Genomic DNA, 14,406 nt, shown 5'->3' on the forward strand with positions numbered 1-14,406 from the left:
TTCTGGATTCGGTAAATTGTGCAGTCTCTGTCACTGGAGATATTCAAGAATCATCTGGATGCAGTCCTGTGCCATATGCTCTAGGATGACCCTGCTTGAGCAGGGAGGTTGGACCAGATGACCCATTGCTGCCTCTTCCAACCTCACCCATGCTGTGATTCCATGATTGGAAGTAATCTTCAATCCAAAACAATACAATGTAAACACACATCTGAACATAAACATCAAGTATAAAAATGCTGAGATCAAAAAACAGTATCTGGCAAATCAAAATGTATTATAGAAGTAATGTTTGAATCCTACATTTAGACATTTCAGGGTATCTTTTGATGAACAATCTTATAAAAATAATCAGTATATTAAACTAATGTTCTGAGCAATACTCAAAAGTGCTCAAAATACTTCCGTGTGCTAATCTATGCTAGAATTGCTTTGTTTGGTAAGATAAAGGATGTTAGTGCATCTACAGGGAGAATGTTGCAGGTGGAGTTGGGTGGTTGTGTGGCTCACACATCTGAGGTGTGCTGTCTGCTTGACCTGCTGGTCCACACTGTGTGGACAGGAATGATGGTGCAGAAATTAGAGAAAAGATGATGCATTGCCACTGATACTCTTCTGATTCTTACAGACTTGAGCACTGTAATAATTGCTGAGTAGTGAAATTACACTTTCTTTCTAAGAAAGTTAAGACATTAAATACTTCATTTATAGCATTATTTGGGAATATGATTAAAGGTCTGATTTGTAGATGAGACCAGTAGCCCAGGTACTTCTGCACAGATTAACAAACTCATCCTAAGTGCTGTTTAAAAAGACTTAAAACTTCAACCTTTTACTGGAAAAGGTAGTCTCCCTTTATATCCCTCCCTTGGGATTTTCCTGCCTGTCCTCTTGCACTGTTGTTCAGTAGATCTTACAGCAGGCAAGTTTGAGGGCTGAATTAGCAAAAAACAGTTTTAGCTTTCTACCAGTTGTTCTCTGTAGGTCAGCTTATGGGACAGTAAGGTAAATGCAGTGACAGCACAAAGAAAACACTGGGAACATGTAACTACAGCAGTAGTCCCTCTTTGTTCTTGTTTCTGCTGGGGCTGAATATGTCCCTGGGCTACTCTGCCCAGTTTGGAAAGGTGACTGAGGATTGTTTTTTGACCTGACTAATTAATTTATCATTAAGAGTCATCTAAACAATGTTGTAATTCTGTAGTTATTTTGAATTGTTCTGTACCTGCTTGCCACAGCTGTTACTTTCTCATTTGCATTCTATACCTCCTCTTAATTATGAAAGCTGAATCTGTTGAGGTTTTTTCCCTGCTCTCCCCTTTTGCCCCTCCTCAGGTGAAGGGAGGCATCTGTGAAAGCTAGGGTTTCTTTGTAAATATCATGTGTAAAGGAGGAGGGGAAAATAGTGATTCACTTGTTTTGGTCAGAGAGGAAATCCGGCAGTAAAACCTAATAGCAGTAGAGACTAAAACTGTTTATATAAATACACAGAAGCTTCCAGAGATCTCCTCTCTGGAACAGGAAATAGTCACGTGTTGCTGACTCTGCTGCCAGTTCTGTCCTGAAGTATTGGCCTATCAATATGCCAGCTGTGCTTCTTATTTTGCAAAAAAAAAAAAAAAAAAAAAAAAAAAAAAAAAAAAAAAAGATTAATTACCAAAGGTACAGTTTTGTTTGCCTCAGTAAACTATTGCAACAGTTTCAGCATACTTCAGAGGTTTACTTCTTAGTACTCCTGCAAAATATGTCCAGCATGTGATATATTAGGTTATATTTAAACCTAGTGAAAGAGGATTTAAATTCTGAAATTTTTTCCTGCAAATTAGGAATTAATTTTACCTGTGGCCATTTCAACTCCAGTGTAAGTGTTCCTGTCTCATGATCCATAAAGGCTACAACAATAACATGGCATTTTACAGGGTAAGACACTTCCATATAATTTCATTAAATGCTCTGTTTCCTGTTGTGTATTTCCTTATTTAATTAAATCCACTGTGTGTTCTATGACATAAGTTTCGTTGGTCCCTCTTTACAGAACTGATCTATAAAGGAATATCCAAAGTGTTTAGAACTAGTATTGTGGATAGACTTCTCAATTAAGAAACATTTAACTTTCCAAGTAGTAGTGATGTGTAATTAAGCACTGTCTTTATTCTGTTTAAGGTGTATATATCAAGGTTGTATGTTACCTTAATTCTGCCATATTCTAGCTTGGTTTGATCCTGGTGGGCAGCTCAGCCCCATACATGCACGTGCTCATTCTCCACCAGTGCAATGGGGGAGAAAATCAGAAACATTAACATGAGAAGAGTCGTGGGTTGAGATAAAGGCAGATCAATAGGGAAAGCAAAAAACTGCATGCAAGCAAAACAAAACAAAACAAGGAATTCATTCACCACTTCCCATGGGCAGGCAGATGTTGAGCCATCTCCAGGAAAGCAGGGCCCCACCATGCATAACGATGACTTGGGAAGACAAATGCCATCGCTGCATCACTCTTCTCTTCATCCACCTTCCCTCATCTTTATATGCTGACTGTGATCTCATATAGCATGGGATATCTCTTGGGTCACTTGGGATCAGTTGTCCCAGCTCTGTCCCTTCCAGCTTTCAGATCACCAGCCTGCTGGCTGGTGGGGAAGCAGAAAAGGCCTTGGTGCTGTGCAAGCACAGCTCAGCAATAGATAAAACTATCCTGTGTTTTTAATATTGTTTTCATCACAAATACAAAACAGCCCCATTACAGCTGCTGTGAAGAAAATTAACCTCTGACCCAGCCAATACTGGTGCACTGAGTACCTTGAGTTAGTCTTTTGTGTGCAGTGTTTCTGTCCTTCACGTGTTTGCACAAAGGTAACTACTGTAACTACCATTTTGGCATATAAATAAAATGGATGAGCAAAAAAAAAAAAAGTGAAACTTTTCAGGATGTAATTTAACAAGTAAACTGTATGTGACAAGTATCTGGTTTGTGACAGCAGTTTTTTGTTAACTGTATTTATTTTAATTGTGTTTGGATTGTAGAAGGCCATGAGAAAAATTGGTTTAGGTTGGTAGAGCAGGTGATGGAAGCCTTTAGGAGAACACAAGTAGACTTTCATTACTGCTTTGGCCATGGGTGTGTTTTAGCTTTGTTACCTGAAGTTGTATTCACTGTTATTTCTTATTTTCTGGGGGGTTTTTTGGTTCAGATTCTGAACTCTGTTTTGTATGTCCCAGTTTCAATACTAAACATCATTGTTTCATTTGAAATGTCAGATTTTTTTTTTTTTTTTTTTTTTTTTTTTTAACTGAAGCATATTTTCCTGTTTAACCATGATAGTGAGTCTTGACTGGTCTATTGCCTTCTGGTTTAGATTAGTTCAGATACTTCCTTTCTTCCTCCTAACATGGGAAAACAGATCAAGACTCTTTACACTTAAAAGTGTAGTTCTGAAACTGTAAAAAGAGCATTAGTGTCAAGCTCTCCCCTAGGGCTAAAATCTCCATAGAGGAGATTATCCTATGCTACTATTGGCAGTGTAGTATCTATGGATTCTCTGAACAAAGTAGTCCCTGTTGACAAAAGTCTTAATTAGAGTTTACTTGCATAATTGCTTTAGTGGTATAAAACCATTGTTCTCTCCAATTCACACAGGCTTTCTGCAATTTATTTTTATATAGGTCTCAAAGAAGTAGTTGCTTTGCTCTTGATGGGGGCCAAAACACTTTTGAGCTGTTATACTCTTTTTTTTTTTTTTTTTTTTTATTCCTCTTGCTAAGATGAAATACTTATGGAGAGAAAGATATGTAAAGATGGCATAGTGAAAAAATCATAAGAGCTTAGAGAAGATGTAAATTCCATCTTTTTCTTGTCTGTTGAAGAACTGGTTATTTGTAGAGTATTCTAGATTTTTGGAAAAGCATTGCAGTTGTTATTGCTTGACTTCTAAAGTAAATTTACCTGAGAAGCTAGTGTACATAATTTCAGATTGTTACTGCTGAATAAAAGCTGAGAAGGCCAGTTTTGACCAACAGAGGCTGCATGTTCATGATTTCTAATGAATATGGGTTTTTTTACTGTGGTGGTTCTGTTTTGAAGAAGATCTGTATTTTGAAAGAATTAGCACCTACATGTTTTTTTCTGTGTTGCTACCACCAGGTTAGAAAAGAAGGTGCATCTTTTTGCATCTCCTTGCCCCAGACAGTTGTAAACTTTACATATAAAGTCAGGTCAAGTAGCCTAATGATTAAGAAGCATCAAGATCTGCATAGGTGCTGGGTATTATCATTGTACTGGTTTTTTGTTCTTGTCTGCCTCTCCTGCCCTACCCTCATAAACCTTAATTTTCACTGAGAAGCCATGCAACTGCTGTAACTATATACATTTGAATATAAAAGTTCCTAACTTCCAGCAGGCACGAGTAATTTTTTTTTTTCCTTTAATTAGAACAATTTTGTTGATACTTAGAAAACCCTGCAACTGGTAGAAACCTTAAAAAAATCCAACAGAAAATACATACAAAAAAAGATACATGCAAAAAAAGGCATCCCTTAGCAGGGGGATGCTGAGGTTTGCAGAACCTGTGCCTGCTCCCATCAGTCTGTGCAGTCAGCCTTTGCATCCTGATTTGGTACTGTATGGTGAAGCCCAGCAGGGACCTGTGACATTGTACCTTTCTTAGGGGTATGCTTTAAGTTAGTCCTCACAGGGAGAAAAGTGGCTCTATTTTCACTGGTTGCCAGGAGTAAAATTGTTCATGGAATTGTGTTGTCAAAGTGGTCTAAAGAACCTTTCTTATTTTCCCCAAGGGGAAAGGAATCCATTGGTCTCTTCTCTTGTATAGAATGGTTTGAGTTGGAAGGGATCTAAAAGTTCATCCAGTTCCAATGCCCCTTCCATGGGCAGGGCACCTGCCACGAGAGCAGTTTGCTCAGAGCTCCAGCCAGGCAGGTCTTGAACACCTCCAGGGATGGGGAGTCCACAGCCTCTCTGGGAAACCTGTACCTCACCACCCTTATAGAAAAGAATTTTTTCCTAGTATCTAATCTGAACCTGCCCTTCTTTAGTTTAAGGCCATTCCTCCTTGTCCTATCATTCCATACCCTTTGGAAAAGCTTCTTTCCAACTTTCTTCTAAGCCCCCTTTAGGTCCTGGAAGGCTGCTCTACGGTCTCCCTGGAGCTTTTTCTTCTCCAGCCTGAGCAGCACCAGCTCTCTCAGCCTGTGCTTGTAGGAGAGGTGCTGCTGTCCTGTGTGATCAACCTAATGGCTCTCCCCAGGTCTCCTTCCAACAGGTCAAAGTCTTTGTTGTGCTGAGGGTCCCAGAACAGGACACAGCACTCCAGGTGGGGTCTCACTAGAGCAGAGCAGAGAGGGAGAATCACCTCCCTTGGCCTGCTGGCCATGCAGCTTTTGATGCAGCCCAGGACACATTTGGCTCTCTGTGCTGCACAGGGTTACAATGAGCTTCTTGTCCACCCACACACCCAGGTCCTTCTCCCCAGGGCTACTCTCAGTCCATTCTCAGCCCAGTCTGTATTTGTGTTTGGGATTGCCCTAACCCACATGCAGGACTTTGCACTTGGCCTTGTTGAACCCATGAGGTTCACACAGTCCCACCTCTCAAACTTGTGAAGCTCCCTCTGGATGGCATCCCTGACTGCAGTGTGTTCACCACACCACACCACACCACACCACACCACACCACACCACACCACACCACACCACACCACACCACACCACACCACACCACACCACACCACACCACAATCTTGGTATTGCTGGCAAACTTGCTGAGGATGCACTTGACCCCACTTAATACTGTCCATGTCACTGACAAAAATGTTAAAAAGGACCAGCCCCAATACTGACCCCTGAGGGGCATCACTCCTTGCTGTTCTCCACTTGGACACTGAGCTGCTGACTGCACCTCTTTGAGTGAGGCTATCCAGCCACTATTTTATCCACTAAGTGGTCCATCCATCAAATGCATATCTGTCCAGTTTAGAGCCAAGAATATCGTGGTGGTCAATGCTTTCCACAAGTTCAGGTAGGTGATGTTTGTTGCTCTTCTCTCATCGACCTCTGCTGCAACCCCATCATAGAAAGCCAATAAGTTTCTCAGGCATGATTTGCCATCACTGAAGCCAGTGCCGTCACCAGTCACCACCTTATTTTCTATGTGCCTTAGCATAATTTAAAGAAGGATCTGTTCCATTATTGTGCCAGGCACTAAGGTGAGATTGACCAACCTGTAGTTGCCTGGGGCTTCCTTATTTCCTTTTGTTAAAATGGGAATTCTATTCCCCCTTTTCCAGTCAGTGAGAACTTCACTAGATTGCCATGACTTCTCAAATATGATGGATTAGTTTAGCCACTTCCTCAGGCAGTTACCTCAGGACCCTTGGATGTATCTTACTAGCTTCCATGGACTTGTGCACGTATGGGTTCCTTAGATGGTCTCAAATTTGATCTTTTCCTGTAGAGGAAGGTTCTTTTTCCCAGTTTCAAATTGGGCAGTGTGGCTGGAGCACTTGCTGGTAAAGACCAAGGCAAAATAGTCACAGTCCCTCAGCCTTCTACACGTCCTGGGTAACCAGATCTCCCATATCTATCCTGAGAGGCCCTGTTTTTCCCAGTCTTTCTTTTATTAATGATGTAACTAAAGGATTTAATGCCCTTGGATAGATTTACCCCTGCCAGTACTTCAGCTTTCCTGCCAGATCCCTGGGTGTTCAGACAATTTGTCTGTATTCCTCTCAGGCTATCTGTCCTTGCTTTCACCCTCTGTAAGCTGTTTGTGTTTGTTTGTCCAGGAGCTCCTTGTTCATCCATGCAGGCCTTCTGGCATTCTTCACTATTTCCTGAACTTTGTAGGGATACATTGCTCTTGAGCTTGGAGCAGACAGTCTTTGAATATCATCCAGCTCTCTTGGGCCCCTCTTTTCTCTAGGCTCTATCCCATGGCACTCTACCAAGGGGACCCTTGAAGAGACCAGGGTCTGCCCACCTCATATCTGAGGCAGTGAGCTTGCTGTGCACCCTCCTGGCTGCCCTAAGGATCTTGAACTGAAGATCAAGTGAATTTTATGCCTCTTTAATCATCCTGTTAAATGTCTTTTGGTAATAATAATAATAGTAATTAAAAAGTGGTTTCTGTTTTGTCCTGCTGGTACCAGTTGCAGTTTTTCAGTTTTGAAGAGCTGCATTTTCTCTTAGTTCCTCAACATCACATGCTAGAAATCTGGAAGCTGCTTTGTGGTGTAGATGTCCTCCTATAATCTGGGACCTGTATGAAGATCAGTCCTCTCTGATCTTTTACAGTTTTATATGTCTAGTGGTTGCTTTTCTTGGCTGACCTGTTGTGGAATCAAACTAGAGAAACTTTAATACAAATCATAGTATTAGAGGAAAGTGCCCTGACAGATGTCGTGGGAGCAGTGTTGGTGTCCCCCTCTCATGCTTGTGTCTTTCCTGGTGTTGAAGTGACTGTGAAGAAGATGGGTTATAGTGATTTACTTTAAAAACTGAAAACCATGGCCGTTGATAAACTTTGTTTTGCTCTTGTGCCAATACAAAAGTGATGCACATCCTTATTTAGAAATACTGGAAACACATTGCTAGCAACAATATTTCTAAAATGCACTTGCTGAAAGATGGGTGATTGGTTTTTTGGGTGGAGCACACAGTCCACTTCATACATGATATGGGAGCTGTTTATGCCTGTAAATTGTTCTTTCGGGGTAAATTATTCAGGAAACTGGGTCACCAGACAGCTACAAGCTATCCAAACACATTGGTTTCATGTACAGATAAGAGACTTTAACATATCCATTATTTGTATGTAATGGGTACCAGAATGGTGCATGTTTGTTTCTTTGACCTTTCAAAATTTCAGTACCAACTATAAAATACTGTGCTGCTATATCACACTTTGGGTGCTAGAACTTAAATTACTGCGTGGATTAAACAGATGAAGATAGAATTTATTTTTCTCCTAATCTTAGTAATACTGGGTGGGTGGAGGTTCGTTGTTGGTTTGGGTTTGTTTGTTTGTTTGGATCTTTAAATTTTTCTTTATATTTTTTTAGTGATTGTGGCACCTGATTTAGTGATTTCTGGCACAGAAAATTTGAGTCTGAATTTTGGCTGAGTTTATAAGCTGGATGCCTTTTCCACTTAGTATGTATGGTCTAGCATTTGTGCAGGTGTTGTGGTAGCTCTTTAATGCAAATAATGGGGAGCAGAATAAGTTTTATTTTTAAGCCTGTTACCTTGGATTCTTTCTCCAGTGTGCACTTCAAGATGACCTCATTTCAATCTTTTATAAGTGTGACTGCTTGTGATATTTCCCTTGCTGCTGACCAGATGGTGATCGTAATGACTGAAAAATAAACTCCCTTCCATGATGAATGGAATTTATCAGCTGCTGCTTTTTGGCAGGGGTGGGAGGGAATGTGTTGTAAAAATATGCTGACTGGCAGTTTGCTTCTTCCATCTCTGTTAAAGACAGGAGTGCTGTGGGACAAGAAGTTGGTTGGATTTTTCTCTGATACAGAAAGTGAATCTTTTTGTCTTTCTTGATCACGTTTTAATGCTATGGGAATTCCACTTCAAAATATGTAAAACAAAGCTTGTGTTAAGTAAAGAGTAAATGCTTGAGAATCTTTTCTGCTTCCCTTATGCTTGGTAAAGAGATGTACTAAAGGCTTATTTTTACATTTGCTTTTAATAATTTGATTTTTTTAAAAACTGAAGGTTTTGCAGATTTTGCCAAAACATTAATATTGTATTCATTAATATTATAAATACTTCAGAGAATAGAATTCAAGCATTCTTTCTTAGAAGGTAAAAAAATTTGAAGGAGCATCTCTAAAGAAAAAATATAATGCAGCTGCTTTTCATTTTTAAGAACTGACAGTATCCTCTAAATGGCTTTGTCTTGCATATTTAGGTAAAGATAAATATTTCAAAAGAATGAGTCTTTATTTCTGTGGATATTAATGTTTCTTGGATAATGTTAATTCAGTCAGCTCTACAGTGTTTTTAAAGAGTTGGTAATACCCCTAGCAAGTAAGATTACAAACCTATTACATATATATTACTCTTTATTTTTTGCAGTTGAAGACTTTATAATTTTAGTTAGTAAGGACTAGTTTGTCACATTATCTTGAGATAGTCACAGTCTTGAGATATGTAGGATGTGACTTGATTAGTTATATAGATATGCCACAGAGTTCTCAATCAAGAAGGAAGAAATGGCAGAGGTTTGGGGCTTTTTTTTCATACATGTCACCCTGCTGGAAAGAGTGAAAAGTAACAGACTTCTACTTCGAGTATGGAGGAAATATCTAGAGGGAGTAGTGAATTTTATTAATATTCTTTGGTAATCATGTGTGTGACTTTAAAGGTTTCCATGTACTTCAAAGAGTAAAAGGCTTTTGCATAGTCCAGAAATTTATCCAGTGGCTATTTCTGTCATTTGGGGAGGAACATTTCCAGTCTCATTCTTCATATGGCAGCACTCCTATTTATCTTCCTGGTCTCTCTGTTTCTTACTGAAAGAAAAGGAGCAATAGACCAAATAATGCCATCTAAAGATTGACATTTCTAAAGATGACATTTCATTAAAAGAAAAAGAAATTAATTGGAGTTTTTTTTAAAAAGAAAGAAAAACAGAACTAAGAGAGCACAGACCTTAAGTATTTTTTGAATGGCCATGAGGTGTCAGTGTACATCCAATAAGAGACTTGAGTGATCAAAACTTCTGAAAAAATAGTCAGTTGTCTTTATTTTATAGGGCCTGAATTAATCTCTAGGAGAGAAGGTTACAACAGCTGAGTCAAGGCTATAAAAATTCATATCTGCATTACTTAAAAGTTACATTTTCATAGTTATGTGGTGTTTTTTAACCAAGATGTGTACATTTATTGATGTATTTCTCAACTCTAGCTTAGTTTGCAAACCAGTTCATGAGTTCAGTGGTGTTGTTTCTTCATTGCCCTGCATTATGAGGATGCTGGTTGCATGAGGTTTTTTCTGGGGAAGACACTCCACAGCTTGGTATGTAAGATGAAATCAAATAGGACTGTTCCAAACCATATTACTGACTTCTTGCTACTAAATATTGAAGTCTTCCTATCATATTTTATAGAAATCTGCGATTTGTTTTTTGTAATGCTATTATAAAATAAAAGTTGTCTTACCACACACAAGATGCCCTGTGGCCTTGTTTTTTGCCAAAAAACTTGACCAAATACTCTCCTATTTTATACCCACTTATTTGCTGAGTGAGGTTTGGTTATTTGTAGATTCTAAAATACCTAATCCTAAAGGAGTTTTAGAGGCAAAGGTGTATAGAAGTTAATATTCTTAATATTCTGAGTAAGTAATATTCAGCTAATGTGTCTTGTGTATTATGTATTGTGTTTTGATACCATCTTTCTGATTCTGTATGATAATATTCCTTTATAATGCAATTTATTGGCTCTTAGGAATGCCAAAATTTACTTTACAAGTTCTCCTCTAGGTGTCGTCTTAATTGAATAAATCCCTGATTGAAGCCAGTGTTAGGAAGATTTTGGAAGACATGAAGCCCAAAATAATCCTGTTTGAAAAAATACCCCCCTCAAACTTGCAAGTTTTAGATCATGTATGGATAATTGTGTAAAAGTTGTAACTATCTTGTTGTGCTTGTGTTTAATGCATAAATTTATTGTTTGTGGATTCTGGTTACATAATTGGTTTTGTCTTTTTTTTTTTTTTTTTTTTTTTTTAAGTCTGGGCCCTAAAATTCTCTAGTATTTTCTTTACAAAGCCATATGCTTTATAAATACTGTTAATACTGTAGGGACAATTTGGTTAACACAATCTGTGAAATTTCTGTGTTGCAAGATGCTTTTTTTTTTTTTTTTTTAAAGGAAATTTTCTAGGAGCAATTTACATATTGGATCATGGGAGGAGAAACTTAGAATTCTTTACATAACTATGCCTTTGTGTAATTGGAAAGAATTTAAGGAGTGATATACTTGGTTGTAGTACTGTCCAAGTTTGGAAAAGTTCAGGTGTCATGAAAACTGTTTTGAGATATTTTAAGGAAAATACAAGGAATGGAATAGTTCTGATATGTGGTTGGTGGGTGTGGGTTTGCAAAGCCATCTCATCACTGTCTGTTGCAGTGAGCAGTTTGAACGCTCCCACTGCTCTGTGGCAGCTGCAGGCCCACAGTGAGCTGGCTCACACAGTTCACCAGCAAAAAAAGTAAACAGGGGCAGTTGGGTCATACAAGTTGCCTGTGCTGGCTCAGGAAAGGGATGTGAATGTGCAAGGATCATGTAGAGAACGGAGAAGTGAAGAGTCTGTCTGGTGACCAGCAGTTAAAATCAGACTAATACACTTTTTCAAATGTCACATTAAAAAAATAACAGTCCAACTGATAAATAACAGATTTCTAAGGTGGTCAGAATTTAATTAGCACTCTAAAGTAATACTTTGCTACATTTTATGCAATTTCATTTGGTAATAGGCTTTTTTTGCAAAGTGGTTTTTAATCTTGATGGGAAAAGTAACCAAGGAGTGAAGGCTGTGTAGTGTACATGCTCTTATCCTGTAGTGATGTCTAAGAGCCCTCCTGGGAGCTGCTTCCCTTGTGGGCATTGTGGGGAGGGCTCCTTGGAAGGTTTGAAGCAGGCAGGGAAGATTTTTGTCTGCAGCTGTGTTTCTCCTTGCTCGATTTGGGAAAAGCCACATCTATTTTGGCAGCTGCAGAAGTTTTAGATGAGCTCTCTCGTCCTGTAGTAGTGCCTGTGTGTGTGTGTGTGAATATGTGGATTTTATCCAGCTGTGTTTTATAGTGTTTTCAGTTGCCAGAAAGGAGCTTTTTCTTGGACATGGGAGAGTTGTAAGGGGTTCCTAAAAACTTCTAGGAAGTTTAGCTTTCCCCAAGCAGCAAATTCTGATGCTTGAGGCAGCTATTGACGCACGCTATTTTAAAGATGATCAAAATCATTTGTGTACAGTGACACTGACTGTTTACATACTGAAGAGAGGAAAAAAAGTGGTAGCCATAGCAACTGGGAATCATTTTGCTCACTTAAGTACAGTATTTTGAGTTCCTGGTATGTATGGAAACCAAAATTTTACGTGTGAGCAAGCCAGCTGAACTGTGGCTTCTGTGGTCACAGTCTATTCCTGTCTACTAATTAAAAGTATTGCACTAGTAGGAATGTTATATGCACTTTTAATATTAAAATAGTTAAATATTTATTTAAAACTTTCTTCCAACTCTTATAATTCTTCTGCAAGAGAGAACTGATTTTAAAAAAAGTTTTCATTAAAAGAAAACTTATATCTTCTGAAAAAATTAATGTATTCAGGACCTTTCCCTCCCAAACTCAATCCTGGGAAAAAAAGCCCTCACCATTAAAGTGTACCCCCTTTTCGCCTCCTGTGCCTGCAACAACACTCATCCCTGGGTGGAACAGGGAGGGGGTCAGGCAGATTGTACCATCACATGACTAATGAGTAGGAAAATCTGAACAGAAACTTTTAAAGGCCATGGTTTTTCTGTTTTCTTTTAGAGCTGTGAAATAATTCAACCTCTTCGTCCCCTCAGTATTAATGACTCCTTCAACTTTCTACTAGGAGATTTTCTGTAGTGACAAAAGTATTGAATAGGTATTTTGAAGGAGTAGATTTTGTAGTCCTTTTCTTCTTGACAAAATCAGAACTTTGTTTTGAATAGCAGAAATTGTATGGTCCTCTTAGAAAATATGTGCTGCTATCACTCTGTCATTCTAAATAGTTTCCTCTAGATATTGCATTTTAGTTCTTTTACTTATCAGACTGAGTGAATAGCAGGCATACATTTGAAGCTGGGTGAACTTTCCTTCCCTAAGATGGTCAGATTTGGAAGTGTTCTCTTCCTGATGCTGCCCTTCTAGTAGAGGTAAAGCAGCCTGTACTGTATAGTTGCTCCTATTTAGGTTTTATCTTTGTTCCTCAGTCCAACCTATGTTATTTCCCCTTTTGGTCATCTAACCACTGGAAGCCAGTGAGTGCTGTTTAACACTTCTTTGGATGCATTGCTCTGCTCTGGTTCTCAGTTTTTCACAGGGTGTTCATTACTTCTCACTCTGAATTGGTTATGTCTTCTTGCTTCTGTAACTGGATTTACATTTTGTTAGTATTTGCTGCTAAAATAACATAACTATGAGTCCAAGCAAACCATGGACTAAGATAAAATCCTGCTAATATTGCTGAAATGAGACAGGTAATGAACTGTTTGCTGTAGCAGCATATCAAAGCTGATTCTTGCAAATACTGCTGAAATCAAACTTAAATAAGCATAATTAGCAGGTGGAAGTTGGTGAGCTTTCTGACCTTGGCCAGAAGAGATAGACTCACTGAGCTTCTTGGGTTTTGTGTTTGGGGAGGAGGTAGGGGGGCAAAATAAAAAAAACAAAACACCCCAACTCCTTCCTTTTTACTAAGTCTCTAATTGTTGAATGGTTCTGTGGAAAGCGGGTCTGTCACTGTTGTTTATTTTTTTGAATAGGCAACTGCTGTTTGTTACTTGAAAAAAGCAACTGCTTCTGGAAATGTTCTAAACTGATGTGAGTCATCACTGAAGGATTTAAATAGTTGAATATGATGTTTGTTTCCTCCCTTCCATGGCTCAAAATGGTATGAATCATTTTTTTTAGTGTTTCCCAGATAATAGTCTGAGTGGAAGTGGTATGCGTTTCTGACTCAAGTTCCTAAATGTTGGTGGAGCACTCCCAACCACTGCTGATTTTGGTCATTTGGGAATTCCATAGGAACTTCTGACAAATGTATAAAAACAAACATTTTGTAACGATGGCAACTTACCCACAAGGATTGATGTGGTTGGTGACATAAAACTTTGAACGTCCTCTTCTGACTGGCACATCTGATTTGACTTTTCTGTCTAAAATGTGTTAAGTGGTATAGGATAAAAATTCAGTCATGAGAATCACTTCAAGTGTTTAGAATGTCTTGTAGAACACTAGAATTTGTGTTACATTTTTATATGGCTGCCTGCTACTGTTCCTATCTTCCAAAATTGAGGTGTTTTTTATGCACCCATATCTCCTCTCTACTTTCTTATGTTCTTAGCCAATTTCAGGTTTCCTTGTTCTTTCTACATAACTTAGAGCATCAAAAAATATGCATACTCCAGTGTTAACTGAAATGGTGCTGAAAAAAGTTAGCTAATGAATTTTACAGAGGAAAGAAAAGAATGGGCACATATGTGTTAAAGAATGGTATTAAGAGGATGACCTGGATGTGACTTGGAAAGGACTAACTGATTTGTTTCTCATCCCAAGCTCATCAAACACATTGCAATGAAAGGTTTTATATGTCATCAATATAGTGGAGATTGGGATTGAATCAGAGTGGTTA

At 38.6% G+C, this 14,406-nt stretch overlaps 2 protein-coding genes across 2 annotated transcripts in view; one reads left to right on the plus strand and one right to left on the minus strand.

The window, feature by feature from the left end:
* Window positions 1-14,406, plus strand: part of ANKRD28 (ankyrin repeat domain 28) — a 117,052-nt gene that overhangs the window by 22,040 nt on the left and 80,606 nt on the right. The gene's annotated exons all lie outside the window — the stretch shown is intronic.
* BTD (biotinidase) overlaps window positions 1-14,406 on the minus strand; it is a 112,771-nt gene that overhangs the window by 153 nt on the left and 98,212 nt on the right. The window lies entirely within an intron of this gene.

Source organism: Oenanthe melanoleuca, chromosome 2 (assembly GCF_029582105.1).
Source record: "Oenanthe melanoleuca isolate GR-GAL-2019-014 chromosome 2, OMel1.0, whole genome shotgun sequence".
In the NCBI taxonomy this organism is placed as follows: Eukaryota; Metazoa; Chordata; class Aves; order Passeriformes; family Muscicapidae; genus Oenanthe; species Oenanthe melanoleuca.